The 13,558-nt window shown below is 38.9% G+C and overlaps 1 protein-coding gene across 1 annotated transcript in view; it reads left to right on the forward strand.

The window, feature by feature from the left end:
* The first annotated feature begins 3,896 nt into the window (after positions 1–3,896).
* eya2.S (EYA transcriptional coactivator and phosphatase 2 S homeolog) overlaps positions 3,897–13,558 on the forward strand; it is a 121,483-nt gene continuing 111,821 nt past the window's right edge. The window contains exon 1 of the mRNA XM_018238152.2: positions 3,897–4,233. The gene's annotated coding sequence lies outside the window, so the exon portion shown is untranslated. The remainder of the gene's footprint in view (positions 4,234–13,558) is intronic.

A 13,558-nucleotide genomic window follows, 5' to 3' on the forward strand; every position in this document is an offset into this window, starting at 1 on the left:
CCAGTATAGGTCCCCCTGAACTAAGCAAAAGTCTAAACTTGACGGTAAACCGACCCTCTTAATGCTGAGTTTCTCAAATTAACCTGGTGGAGCAAGGAAGGGAAGCATCTGGCGGGCTTTCTTCCCAGTGTCCCACCGGCCCAGTCCAACCCTGAGTCTACTAGTCTCATATGTCATATAGCTGCTTGTGATTCACAATGTTACTTTTGGAATAAAAATTAATTGCCAGTTTAAGGGTATTGGCACATGGGGCTGTTTTAGATATCTAAACCTGCGCCCCCCCCCCCAGAGACAATCCTCCCCCAGACTTCTGCCAGGGCTTGTCTACCAATAATTACCTGGAAAAGCCTCTATGTATATAGGGGTCAATTTTGGGTACTCTAGCACTGCGCTTTATGGTACCTAAATAAAAAAAGTGCCCAAAACAGCCCTGTGCACCGTTCCCCTAAGTCACCATGTAATACCCTAGGAAAGTAGGTACCCAAAATGCACACATGAAAATCAAAGCTTTTTTTTCTAGGTCCAACCATATGAAAGACTGACTTACAAAGTGTATTAAGATCTGTGCAAAGCATATCAATATTATATCAGGTTGGGAGGGAATTACGTGGCTTAAATAACTATACTGAGCTGATCCTCCTCTGAACGACGTCAGAGATAAAGTCAGAATTGCTTCCAGATTTTCAGAAGAAGGTTAGAATGCTGAAGGTGTCGTGCTGCATTTCAACTCAGCAGATCAGAAAAGAAAACACAGGCGCAGGTGGACCTGAATGTGTTTTTTGGAAATGAAATCACAGCTTGTCATTTCCCATTCGACAAACCCACAAATCATCCTTTAGGTCATTTTGTTCAGACCAATTACTGGTACAATGAATAGTTCACCCACACTAGAGAGTGTTGCACGATCCAGTTGTTTTTATTGGTTGTAGTGATTAAAGCAATGTGCATAGCAATCACTATTTGGCATGGGACTGTTCACACCAGTCTTGCAAAGAACTCCCTCAGTTCTGAGGATGAACGTCACGGGTTATATTGTGTTGCTCTGAAGCCGCTGCTTTCAGTAATATCAAGATTAAAATCTTGGGTCTTGAGTAGAAGTAAAATCACCACTGTATTTTGTATTATTTCTGTGGGCTGCATATCCCCCCACTCCGCCCTGGTTGAGACTCGAGTAAGACTTTGCATGGCTGAGTTATTTATTTCTACATTACCGTTCAAGCTGTGTCTCTTAAGTTGTTGTTGAAGGGCAGTTCCAAGCACCCTATTTTGGCTAAAGACTACAGATTGGGCAGTGATAAAAGGGTCTTTTATTATTGCACTGCAGTGTGCAAAGAGCACTTTGAAGACAAAGATGTTTTGTTACCCACAATTCCATAATTCCAGCATAATTGCAGCAGCGAGGGGAGATGCATCTGGCATTGCAATGGTGCAATGTTGGCACTTTTGTGCAAATTGGATGTAGTTGAAAATGTTCTGATCGGGGACATTTCTGGCATGGGAGTGATATGTGCAGCCAATTGTTTGAAGACGCAGGCCACTGTAGCCACCTTAAAGGTGCTGCCTAATTCACAGTTGACGATAGGCCTCCTTGTATCAATAGGCACAAATGCTAGAAATTTGGAACAGAAGGCAAGAGGAAGGTAGTGGTGCTGAGTGCAACTGTCCTTGCATTTGAGTGTTGCCATTCTGTCCTGCTTCACATTTGACCCCATCTTTCCCTGATCTTGCCATGTTGTCCTGCTGCCACCACCTTGTCCTACTGCTGCCATCTTGCCTTAGGGTCCCCATGTTGGCCTGCTGTCACCATGTTGCCTCATCTGCTATTCCACAATCTTTCTCTCTACGACTACTGCTGTGTATGACCCTTGCTTGCCCATCCATAGAGTGGCATGTGCGCTCCTCAAAATGAACAGAATAGCAAAATGCTAAAGTTGCCCATAGATGTGCAGATTTTATCCTTTGTGCGACCAATGCTCGTTCGTTGCAGTATAACGATCTGCCATTAACATAAATATAAATATAAGTAGGAACAATTACAAATCAGACGATGCTCTTGCAATTAATTGACAGACAGCAATCGTACAAAAGTCGTGCCTGACAAATAGTAGTGACAGTCACCCACTGACATTGCAATACTTGCAGAGATCTTATTGGTAGCCGATATAAATCTTTTATCTTTTCCGATCGGCTAAACTACCGATTGCCATGGTACGAAAATAATATCAGGACACACCATACATGATCCGAAAATTGCATGAAGCTTCGTTTTGTATGACTGTCCCTGCATCTAGGCACAAAGAAAATCTCTGGCACACAAGGTAATGCTGGCAGGGTGAACCCTTTCTTTAAGTTTATTGCAATATGCAATAAAGCAAGGGTTCACCCTGCCAGCATTACCTTGTGTGCCAGCGATTTTCTGTGTGCCATATTGGAAGTGAGGTGGCCGATACCTCCATCACTGTGCACCAGGGAGCCATTTTTCTTGGAAGGCCAGGGTGTATCCAGAAATGTTTCCCTGCATCTTGGGCCAGCTTTAACCTGTCAGAGAGGCAGCTCTAAAGCTCAGGTCTTCAGCCATAGTGAGGCTCATAGTTTGATGCAAAATGGTCACAATTGCGCTGAAAATTCCAGTCCATGTCCAGTTCAGTTGGCATAATTTCAGGCATTCAATATATGGGTAATGTGTGTGCCCAATTATATCAGGCAACTGTGTAGCGGCAATTGATACAGGGCACTGTGGGAACCTTGGAGCTACCACCTGGTTTGCAGTAGCGTCAGGGTTTCCCTGCACCAGTAGCTGCAATTACACTTGATTCAGGAAGCAGGAAAAAACTTGCAAGTGCAAAGACTGCCCTTAGACACAAGTACCTTTAATACGTGAGATTTTTGAAGCAACTAACTGCTGGAAAACTTGTGGGACCGCAACTGCGCTACCCCTAGTGTTTTCAAAATTTAATAATGACTGCAACTCCCAGCATGCTAGACCCTAGATAATATTTGATCATGCACCAAAGCCAAGATTTGCATAAACCCCAGCACTTTCTGCAAGGTTTTGATTCATCTAAATCCCAAGGGACTTATTTATCAAAGGGGGGACAGCCAGTTTGTCACAGTTGACCATGAATAGAGGCGGAGATCCCCTCTGGCAAACTGTTGTGGTCTGCGGCGAACTGTTCACCCTCTGATAAATATGCCCCTTAGTGTTTAGTCAAACTTAACCTGACCTCTTAATATCACGTGGTCGTATTTTGGTTTAGCAATTGGGCTTAGAGATCAATATGCAAATACGGGCCAGGTTTCTGTATTCAGCCAAATCCAACAATTAAGCATTCAGCATATCCATAACCACTTTTAGAAGCATGCTGGGAATTGTCGTCTAACAACATTTCTGTAACGGTTTGTGTCCCCTTGAAACTGGTGTCCACCGCAGTTGTCTGTTGGTTAGAGACGGGCAGAGCAATTTGGCCAAGTTGAACCATTTCACAGCTTCCGAACTTTCAACGGGGGACTGAAGAAGGGTGTAACAAGGAATGACATAATGTCAACTGGATGTGACAGAGCCCTTCCAACCCGGGGGAAACCATAGTTTCAACTAGAGTGGACCCTTTTCTAAAATTCTGGTTGCCTGAATTTACTTATTTTGTAACAGGAGATGGCCTGTTGTCTGATGTACAATTCCATTGTGTACTTGAATATGTCGAAAGATCCAATCATAAAATGCTGAAAAATTAATGGGTTCCGTATTTATATTTATTTGTATGAATTTTGAAGTTTTGCTTCCTAATGAAGACCTGTCTGTTAAGGGCAGAAAGCTTAGTGAATTCAGCCCTTCCTTCTGTCTCTCGCTCCTCTCCAAAACACCCTCCCCTCTCTCCAGAGCAGTCTGTCTCTACCCTCCCTCCTAAAGTTTTTAGAGGGCAGTCACCACAACAGCACCTGAACAGGAGGATCACCCAAACCTTCTTCTCTTATATTTTGCTCTCTCCCTTCTGTTGTTCTCCACTGAGGAAACCAAATAAACTCCACTACTAAGCGCAGGTTTTGAACCAAGACTGGAGAGTCCTGCAACCTCACAGCTCCATATTTCCCTGCTCATTTGCGTGGAACAACACAAGCTGTGCAGGCTGAATTCTGTATTCTGAGCTCTTTTCCTTACGATCATTATTGACCTGACCAGCTGCAAAGAAACAGAAGTTGAACAGAGAAACGTGGAAATCTCATTTTTAGACAGTGGTAAGTGCTATCTAATCTTTTCCCATTAAAACTTTATAGAGGGCTGATTAAGTGCTTGGTTTAGATGTCTGTTGATTTCTATTTATTTTGAAGAGTTTGCTTTTATATCACTTTTCTCCTGCACATCTGATCCGAGTGGCTCAAAACCAAAAATTCCAGTAAAATATACTGATCGAACATCAGTCGAGAAACATCGAATCTACTGTTTCAGTTTTCGTTCTTCCACAAATATAACAAAATAAAAAACGTTATATAAAGATTATCATTTTTTAGACTCATTTGAACCCACAAATGAATTTAAAATCAAATGATTGCAGTTCTCCTAAATTTTCATGCAATACTTACGCATTTTAGGTTTCACAATTGAAACGTCGATTTTTGTTATTGTAAAATATTGTCCGCAAACGTCTGAAACAATTTAAAACGAGAAATACGTGATTTAATTCTTTACAAAAATAAAAAAAAAATGTGTTTATCGAGGTTTTGTGACAATGATTTTGGGGAATAGCTGACCGGGTAGAATTCGAATGCTTATGGAAAGGCATCAGTGGCGGTTTTGCTCACATCTGCCGACTTCATTACGGTTTTATTTAGAAACATGATACACCAGTGCACATAACTGATTACACATATATTCAATATATATAATATCAGGGATGTCTTTAAAAAAAAAAAATTTTTAGCCCAGACCTGACGTAGTTATTGTGAACAAATAAATGTGATTTATTTTTAATTACTCACTCGCCATGGCAATTTTAATCCATTGTGCCTTTTATTCAGCCTTTCATTTTATTGCCCCAGAAATCGCAATATCAACGTAGTTGAGAGAGAAAATTTGGCAGCCTTGAAATATATCCATTACATCCCTAATGCAGCTATAAATATCCGCACTGAAAATACACAGCGTTTATAGATTAACACACAGATCCACTTTGCAATAAGTGGGCTAATCGTTCTATTAAAGCGCAATTAATATATGTGATTCAATAATCTTTAGGCTTGTCAGGCAGGCTGGGATAAAGCTGTTGGTTCAATTTTAATCCGCAGCAGAGGTTTCTTTTTAATATTTTCTAATTCAACGGAGGCAATAAAAATATATTACCAGCTGCTCATAGGAGAAGATTTCTTAAAATGATTTACTGGCAATAAATATGTACACGGGTTCTGCACGAGGCTTATTTCTGTAATTCTGAAATAATTGCTTCATTTCGGACCAAACCGACAAATTTGATAATATCCCCTCGGACTTCAGTGAGTTCATAAAATGCACATTAGGCAACAAAGAGCTGCCCTCTCTCAGCTTCATTTCCTAAATTCCTTCCGTTTAAACATATTGATCACTTATGGATATAAATTCAATTCTAGGGTAACACTTAAAGCAATTCCATTACATTTTGGGTAAAGATTTACACATCTAAAACGTGCCTCAAACCATAATATTTTTATTTACTTTTTTATTTTGTAGTGTAACTACATTTTATATGATTATTATACAGAATTTATATATATTTTTAGAGCCATGTGTAATGTAATATGGCAGTCTCTGTAGAGAGGGGAAAAAAACGATTATGTTATAATGACGTAATATGATTTAAATATTTACAGTTTTATATTCAGTAAAAGCACCTTCGACGCGTCTTAAGTAGCTCAGAAAGAAATGTAAATATAGGGGTTTTATTTTAGCTCTGTCGGTAAAAAAAAAATACTTAGTATACTTGTTTGATCATTTCAGCTGAGATTCATTTATAAATAGTTTTTTATATTATATTTTTAGTAATTTTTTAATGATGAAATATACTTGAATTACGGAATTACATCTCCCATTTTATTGAAATAATCCAAATTTTTTAAAATGATTTCCTTTTTCTGTGTAATAATAAAACAGTAACTTGTGCTTGATCCCAACTAAGATATAATTAATCCTTATTGGAAGCAAAACCAGCCTATTGGGTTTATTTAATGTTTACATGATTTTCTAGTAGATTTAAGGTATGAAGATCCAAATTATGGAAAGATCCGTTATCCGGAAACCCTCAGGTCCCGAGCATTCTGGATAACAGGTCCCATACCTGTATTACATATTACAGGATACACATTTATTAGAAGCTAACATGAAATTAAACTTTACATTTTACCTGCCTTTCTTTCTGCACACAGTTACAATTTACAATTAACCAATAACAAGTTTAAAAAAATAAATAAAAAATTGTATATAATAAGCCAGGAAAATGATCTCACAGATCCAATTAAATGAATATGTAGCCTGTACAATTAAACACTGAATAAAGGTGGCCATACACGGGCAGATAAAGCTGCAAATATCGGTCGTTTAGACCAATCTGACAGCTAATCTGCCCGTGTATGGAGGCTTCCGACGGGTCTTTCCAATCGATATCTGGAGACAATATTGATAGGGAAGGTTTGATTTTTCTCCCAACGACCCGTCGGAGCCCATTGCGCCTGTCGTAATCCGACAGATTACCCCCGATATAGCCCTGCCGTTAGTGTCTTATGGGGGAAAAGATCCGCTCGTTTAGCGATGTCGCTAAACGAGCGGATCTTATAGTGTATGGCCACCTTTAGTGACACAAACGATTTAAGCTCCCCATAGACGCAAAGATTTCTCTTGCCAAACGACCGATTTTAGTGAAGTCCGACCAATCCTTCGAAATTATCGTGCGGCTAGTGGGATTTGAACGATCGTACATCTTACGATTTTTCGGCCGACATCTGTCAGGAAATTGATCGGCCAGGTTAAAAAATCTTTCTTGGTCCCAGTGCAATGTATCTATGTTTGCAGGGCCAAGCAGGTAGCTCCCCTTTGTTTTCATGGCAAATTGGTCTTTTAAGTTGATGGACAATTCGTACGATCGTTCCGAGATAATCGTGGTCTCGGATCTTTTAAAAATCTCAACATCGACGGCCAGCTTTAGCTGTCTAATGCTGTTTTAATGCTCGATTGTGAGATAGTGAGTTCATTGTTAAAACAGGAAAATGCAGGATTTTCTTAAACAAACACTTTGACGCCTGAACCAATGCAAAGAAAAATCCTGTGGATTCAGTAAATAGTTGAGTGTTGACAGAAAGGTGTCCTCAGTACAAACAAATAGGCCTTCTGGTCTTTTGGCTCCAGTCGATGCAAGAGAAAAACAATTGGTTGCCATTTAATTCACAGGAGAGAGACACAATACTTTGATTTATTGATAGATCTAATGGGATTTGACCATCACACATTTTTATTCAGGTGGAGATAAGGCTTCCAATTAGGTGACAACAAAAAAATCACTTGGTGTGAAAATGACAGTATTGCCCCAAAAGCGTTGAGACTGGGGGAAAAAATGCTACTTCTGTTTGTGGATGTGTGGGGTTTTTTTCCTTAAATGCTGAAAGATATCTGTGTATTCCCCAAACATTCTAAAATACTCGTTTCCTGTTTTACTTTATTATTATTTTGTTATGATTTTCCGAGACGATGATATTAGTGTTATATTATTATTTTTGTGATTTTTTTTTTGCAAAAAGGCTCATGTTATTTACGACTGGCTATTTCCCCTGTGTATCTGTAAATACTGCTATTTTTTTTTTTATTTATGTCGTTGATTTTACTAAAGCAAAATCTTTGAGTTACATTGATATATATATAATCGATACAAAAAAGCCGCACTCCTAGGACTTATTAGATGAAAAAATAAAAATATTTATTATTCAACGTTTCGGCAACAACACACGTGTTGTTGCCGAAACGTTGAATAATAAATATTTTTATTTTTTCATCTAATAAGACCTAGGAGTGTGGCTTTTTTGTATCGATTACATGTTTTTTTGACCTGCACCCAGGCTGTTTGCCATTGGGTTGAGAGTGCACCGGATTGGGGATTCTTATATATATATATATATATATATATATATATATATATATATATATATATATATATATATATATATATATATATATATATATATAAATAATGTAATATAATATAAGTCATATCAATTCAAATTTAATGACCAGACTGCTAAATAAAAAGTCTTGTTGCTTTTCTGCAGATTTTAGAATTTTTTTACTGTACTGATTTCTGATTGGGGAGATTGGTTGGGTACTATGTATAGAGCAGGGCGTTTATTTTGATTTTCTAGCTCACTTTACCTTAAAGGGGTTGTTCACCTTTGAGTAAAATTTTAGTATGATATAGGGAGTGATATTCTGAGACAATTTGCAATTTTTTAATATTTTCATTTTTTAAATTTGGTGGTTACTAAGTTACTTCGTTTTTTATTTAGCAGTTCTCCGGTTTGCAATGTCAGCAATCTTATTATTAGGGTCCAAATTACATTAGAAACCATGCATTGATTTGAATGAGAATATGAAATATTAATAGGGGAGGGTCTGAAAAGATAGATGATTAATAAAAAGTAGCAATAACAATAAGGGGCCCATTTACTTAGCTCGAGTGAAGGAATAGAATAAAAAAAACTTCAAATTTCGAATGATTTTTTTGGCTACTTCGACCATCGAATTGGCTACTTCGACCTTCGACTACGTCTTCGACTTCAATTCGAACTAAAAATCGTTCGAATATTCGACCATTCAATAATCTAAGTACTGTCTCTTTAAGAAAAACTTCGACCCCCTAGTTCCCCACCTAAAGCCTACCGAGGTGCCATGTTAGCCTATGGGGAAGGTCCCCATAGGCTTTGTCACAATTTTTAGGTCGAAGAAAAATCGTTCGATCGATGGATTAAAATTAAAAAGGATTTTTCGTTCGATCGTTCAATCGAAGTCAAAGGATTTACATTCGCCAGTCGAATATTGAGGGTTAACTAACCCTCCATATTAGACCCTATGTAAATCTGCCCCTAAATGTGTAGCTTTAGAGAGCATTTGTTTTTAGATGGGGTCAGTGACCCCCTTTTGAAAGCTGCAAAGAGTCAGAAGAAGAAGACAAATAATTCATAAACTATAAAAAAAACAATGAAGACTAATTGAAAAGTTGCTTAGAATTTACCAGTCTATAACATACTAAAAGTTAACCTGAAGGTGAACCACCCCTTTAAATAAGAGCATTTTGAGTTATTTTTTAAAAATATCACGTTCAATGCAAACATTTTTGTAGTGTTTATAGATTCCTACAGTTTTTCTTTTATTCAAACTGTAGGAGCCACTTTGAATTCCGCACCTTACTTTCTGTTTGGTCCTATGTCCTAATCTAGAGAATAATGGTCAGCTAATTGACGACACAAAGTTCCTTTCACATGAGTGTGTCTCTTTAATTATTATAGAGTGTTTATTTAAGGTCAGCTGTATTGCGACCCTTTACGGCCGTTCTTATTGACTTGCAAAACACATAAACGAATCTATCCTAAATGGATGCCCAGTAATCATTTTCGGTTCATGAAACAATTTTATTTTATTTTTCTGTAAGATTTGGCACAGTTTAAAAAAACAAAACAAAAAAAAAAGCAGTTCTACCAGTCCATGGTAGAATCAATCAAACCGAGCGCAGGAAAGGCCTCAGCTGTTGCAATGCTGTAAATGGAGAACTGTCAATCACGGCTCAGTTTCTCTCAAAACAAGCTCTATGTAAGGAATACCCCCGAGCAACTTATAGGAAGGAGAATTCGGACTGAAAAACCAGCATAGTCCCCTCAATATCTGTCTTCTACTGAATTTGCCCTCAATTCAGTTGTAGTAAAATGCGATCCAAGTTATTTTGCAGAATTATATCAGCAAAAGTATGAATTTGTTGTGACACCACAGCATGCAGTAAAGCACCAATGTATAATTGAACATGGTTGGCTATGTCGAGTCAAGATAAAGCTTGAATTAGCTGTTCCTCATGTAGGCCCAATTCGATATAATACAAACAGCCACTAACTAACTCCTCTGAGTGTCAGGGCACACACTCAGATTCGGGGAGATTTTACCGCTATGAAAAGTGTATCAGTGTGTATAGAGATAAAGAGGGTTATTTATCAAAATCCGAAAATATCTCATTCTCCAACCAAATCCGCACAGGTTTTTTTTCCCCCTAATTTATCAATGCATTTGTCCTCGAAAGAAATCGTGAAAAATTTGCATTCATTTTTCGGATTGGACACCCGAAAACTTAGATTCTTTTGGATTTTTGCCCGAAAAACCACATAATCTTCGGATTATTGCACGAAACCAAGGGCAGATCAGGATGTGTTCAGGACTTTTATTGACTTCTACATGAACTCGGCAGGTTCAAGTTGGAGTACTTTTTTGTTCTGACTTTTATCACCGTCGGGGTTTGATAGATTCTAAAAAAGTTTTGCGTTTTCTGGCATTCAGAAATAACCCCCATAATGTGTATGTATAGTGTATAGTAATAGCTGGTGTCACAGCAGTGTCTAGCTGCTCATCTCCAAGTTTCTCCATAGCCATTCTAGATATTATCTTTAGCTATCTCCAGATATTTTAGGCAGCTAGTCTTATCATCAAGATCCAGAACAGGACACACGCTCAAATTTGGGGAGACTATTCGTCCAGCGACAAATCTCCTCTTCTTCGAGGTGACTAGTCTCCCCGAACTGCCTCCCGCCGGCTAGAATGTAAATCGCTGGCGGGATGGCACTCAGAGCGATTCATTTTCCGAAGTTGCCTCACGAGGAAACTTCGGGCAACTTCGGAAAACAAAGCGATCCAATTGCCATCCCACCGGCAATTTAAATTCTAGCCAGCAGGAGGCAGTTCGGGGGGATTAGTCGCACCAAAGAAGAGGAGATTTGTTGCCGGGCGACAAGTCTCCCCGAATTTGAGCAAGCCCTGACCCTAAAAAGTTCTGGATTGCCATCAGTCTTGATGATAAGACTAGCTGCCTAAAATATCTGGAGATAGCTAAAGATAATATCTAGAATGGCTATGGAGAAACTTGGAGATGAGCAGCTAGACACTGCTTTGACACCAGCTATTACTATACACATTATGGGGGTTCTTTCTGAATGCCAAAAAACAACTAACACAATTAAAAACTAAAACAATTTTTAGAATTTATTAAACCCCGATGGTGTTAAAAGTCAGAATAAAAAAGTACTCGAACCTGCCGAGTTCATGTAGAAGTCAATAAAAGTCCCCAAACATATCCTCATCTGCCCTTGGTTTCGTGCAATAATCCGAAGATTATGGGGCAGATTTATCAAGGGTCGAATTTCGAAGTTAAAAATACTTCGAAATTCGACCATCGAATTGAAATACTTTGACTTCGAATATCGAAGTCGGACTTTTTTTCATCGAATTTGGGTATCCTGCGGTTGAAGTAAAATCGTTCGAAAAACTTCCAAAAACGTAGAAAAATGCTCGAGAAGGTCCCCATAGGCTAGCATAGCACTTCGGCAGGTTTAATTTGGCGAACTATTAAAATCGAAGTTTTTTTAAAGAGACAGTTCTTCGATTATCGAATGGTTGGATATTCGAACGATTTCACTTTGAATTGAATCCGAAGTCGAAGTTGTAGTATCCTATTCGATGGTCAAAGTATCCAAAAAATTACTTCGAACTTCGAATTTTTTTACTTTGAAAATTCCCTCGAATTCACTTCGACCCTTGATAAATCTGCCCCTATGTGGTTTTCGGGCAAAAATCCAAAAGAATCTAAGTTTTTGGGTGTCCAATTTTTCATGATTTCTTCCGAGGACAAATGCATTGATAAATTAGGGGGAAAACACCTGTGCGGATTTGGTCGGAGTAGCTTTCAGAAAATAATGAGATATTTTCGGATTTTGATAAATAACCCTCTATATCTCTATACACACTGGTACACTTTTCATAGCGGTAAATTTGGATCATGGCTCTACCGCTGATTGATTGTTAAGGGTGACTGCCATGGGGTAAATGTTTAAAAAAAAAAAGTCTTACTATTTCATAACTACAGGACGGAACTTTTATGTCTAACTTCTGTTCTGTTGGGCTTGGGCGATGGCCCAATGTGAGCCTAATTCCACCTCTGTTCCTTACACTTAAGCAGTTCAAGAAAGTTCTGTGCATTTGTTTTGTACACAGCTTAGAGGTCTAGTTCAGGAACACTTGTCAAGTCAAATGTTGCGGACACCAAATATGAATAAGACAAGAGCAGCCTTCTAGATTGAAATAGAGATTTTACTTTTAAAGAGGCAACGTCATGAGGACAACTGTCTAAAGAAGCTTGATTGCTCCGTCAGCCTCTGTACAATTGTATTACTCGAACCTCCCATAACTACTATTCACAGTGGACTAATGAGTTGAAACACCTGGCCTCAAATACTACATCTGGGAGATAACTCCATCTGTCTACCACAATTTGTACAGGGAAGGCTTTTCTCCTCCCATCACTTCAGTCCTGACGTAAAATAACACAAGATAACAAGGGAAATTTTATGCTTTGTAATTCCGTAACCATGGAGGTTAGTAATGACATCTCATATGGGAATTAGATGTTTGAATTCTATGTTTCCCATAGACTTGAAGAATATGATCAACTATGCTCTCAATTAACCATGAGCATGGATAAGTCTTCAGGTTCAGATGAAGGTTCAGATGAGGTGCAGGTTCAGGTTTTTCCGGTCCCTGTGTCTTCATGGCTGGTCTCCTTCACTGGGGAGACAAAAAAAGAGTGAATTAAGAACCTGTAGCAGAGCAACTGTAACAATGATGTTTTTCAGCATCTTTATCCTTGTCATACGTAAAGGGGGCCCAGCCTGAAGCCTAGTTAGGATAAGTACTTAGTAGTTCCTATCCCTGGAACTATAGCAGGGTGACTGTTACCCCAATGTTTCTATATATCTGTAACCTTGTTATGAGCTAAGGGGCCCAGTCTGAAGGTCAGTTAGGGGGAGATTTGGGGTGAGTGATTATTTGTACCCTGGGTACCCCTGGAACTATAGCAGGGTGACTGTTACCCCAATGTTTCTATATATCTGTAACCTTGTTATGAACTAAGGGGGCCCAGTCTGAAGGCCAGTTAGGGGGAGATTTGGGGTGAGTGTTTATTTGTGCCCTGGGTACCCCTGGAACTATAGCAGGTTGACTGTTACCCCAATGTTTCTATATATCTGTAACCTTGTTATGAGCTAAGGGGGCCCAGTCTGAAGGTCAGTTAGGGGGAGATTTGGGGTGAGTGTTTATTTGTGCCCTGGGTACCCCTGGAACTATAGCAGGGTGACTGTTACCCCAATGTTTCTATATATCTGTAACCTTGTTATGAGCTAAGGGGGCCCAGTCTGAAGGTCAGTTAGGGGGAGATTTGGGGTGAGTGCTTATTTGTGCCCTGGGTACCCCTGGAACTATAGCAGGGTGACTGTTACCCCAATGTTTCTATATATTTGTAAC

This window comes from Xenopus laevis, chromosome 9_10S (assembly GCF_017654675.1).
Source record: "Xenopus laevis strain J_2021 chromosome 9_10S, Xenopus_laevis_v10.1, whole genome shotgun sequence".
Lineage (NCBI taxonomy): Eukaryota > Metazoa > Chordata > Amphibia > Anura > Pipidae > Xenopus > Xenopus laevis.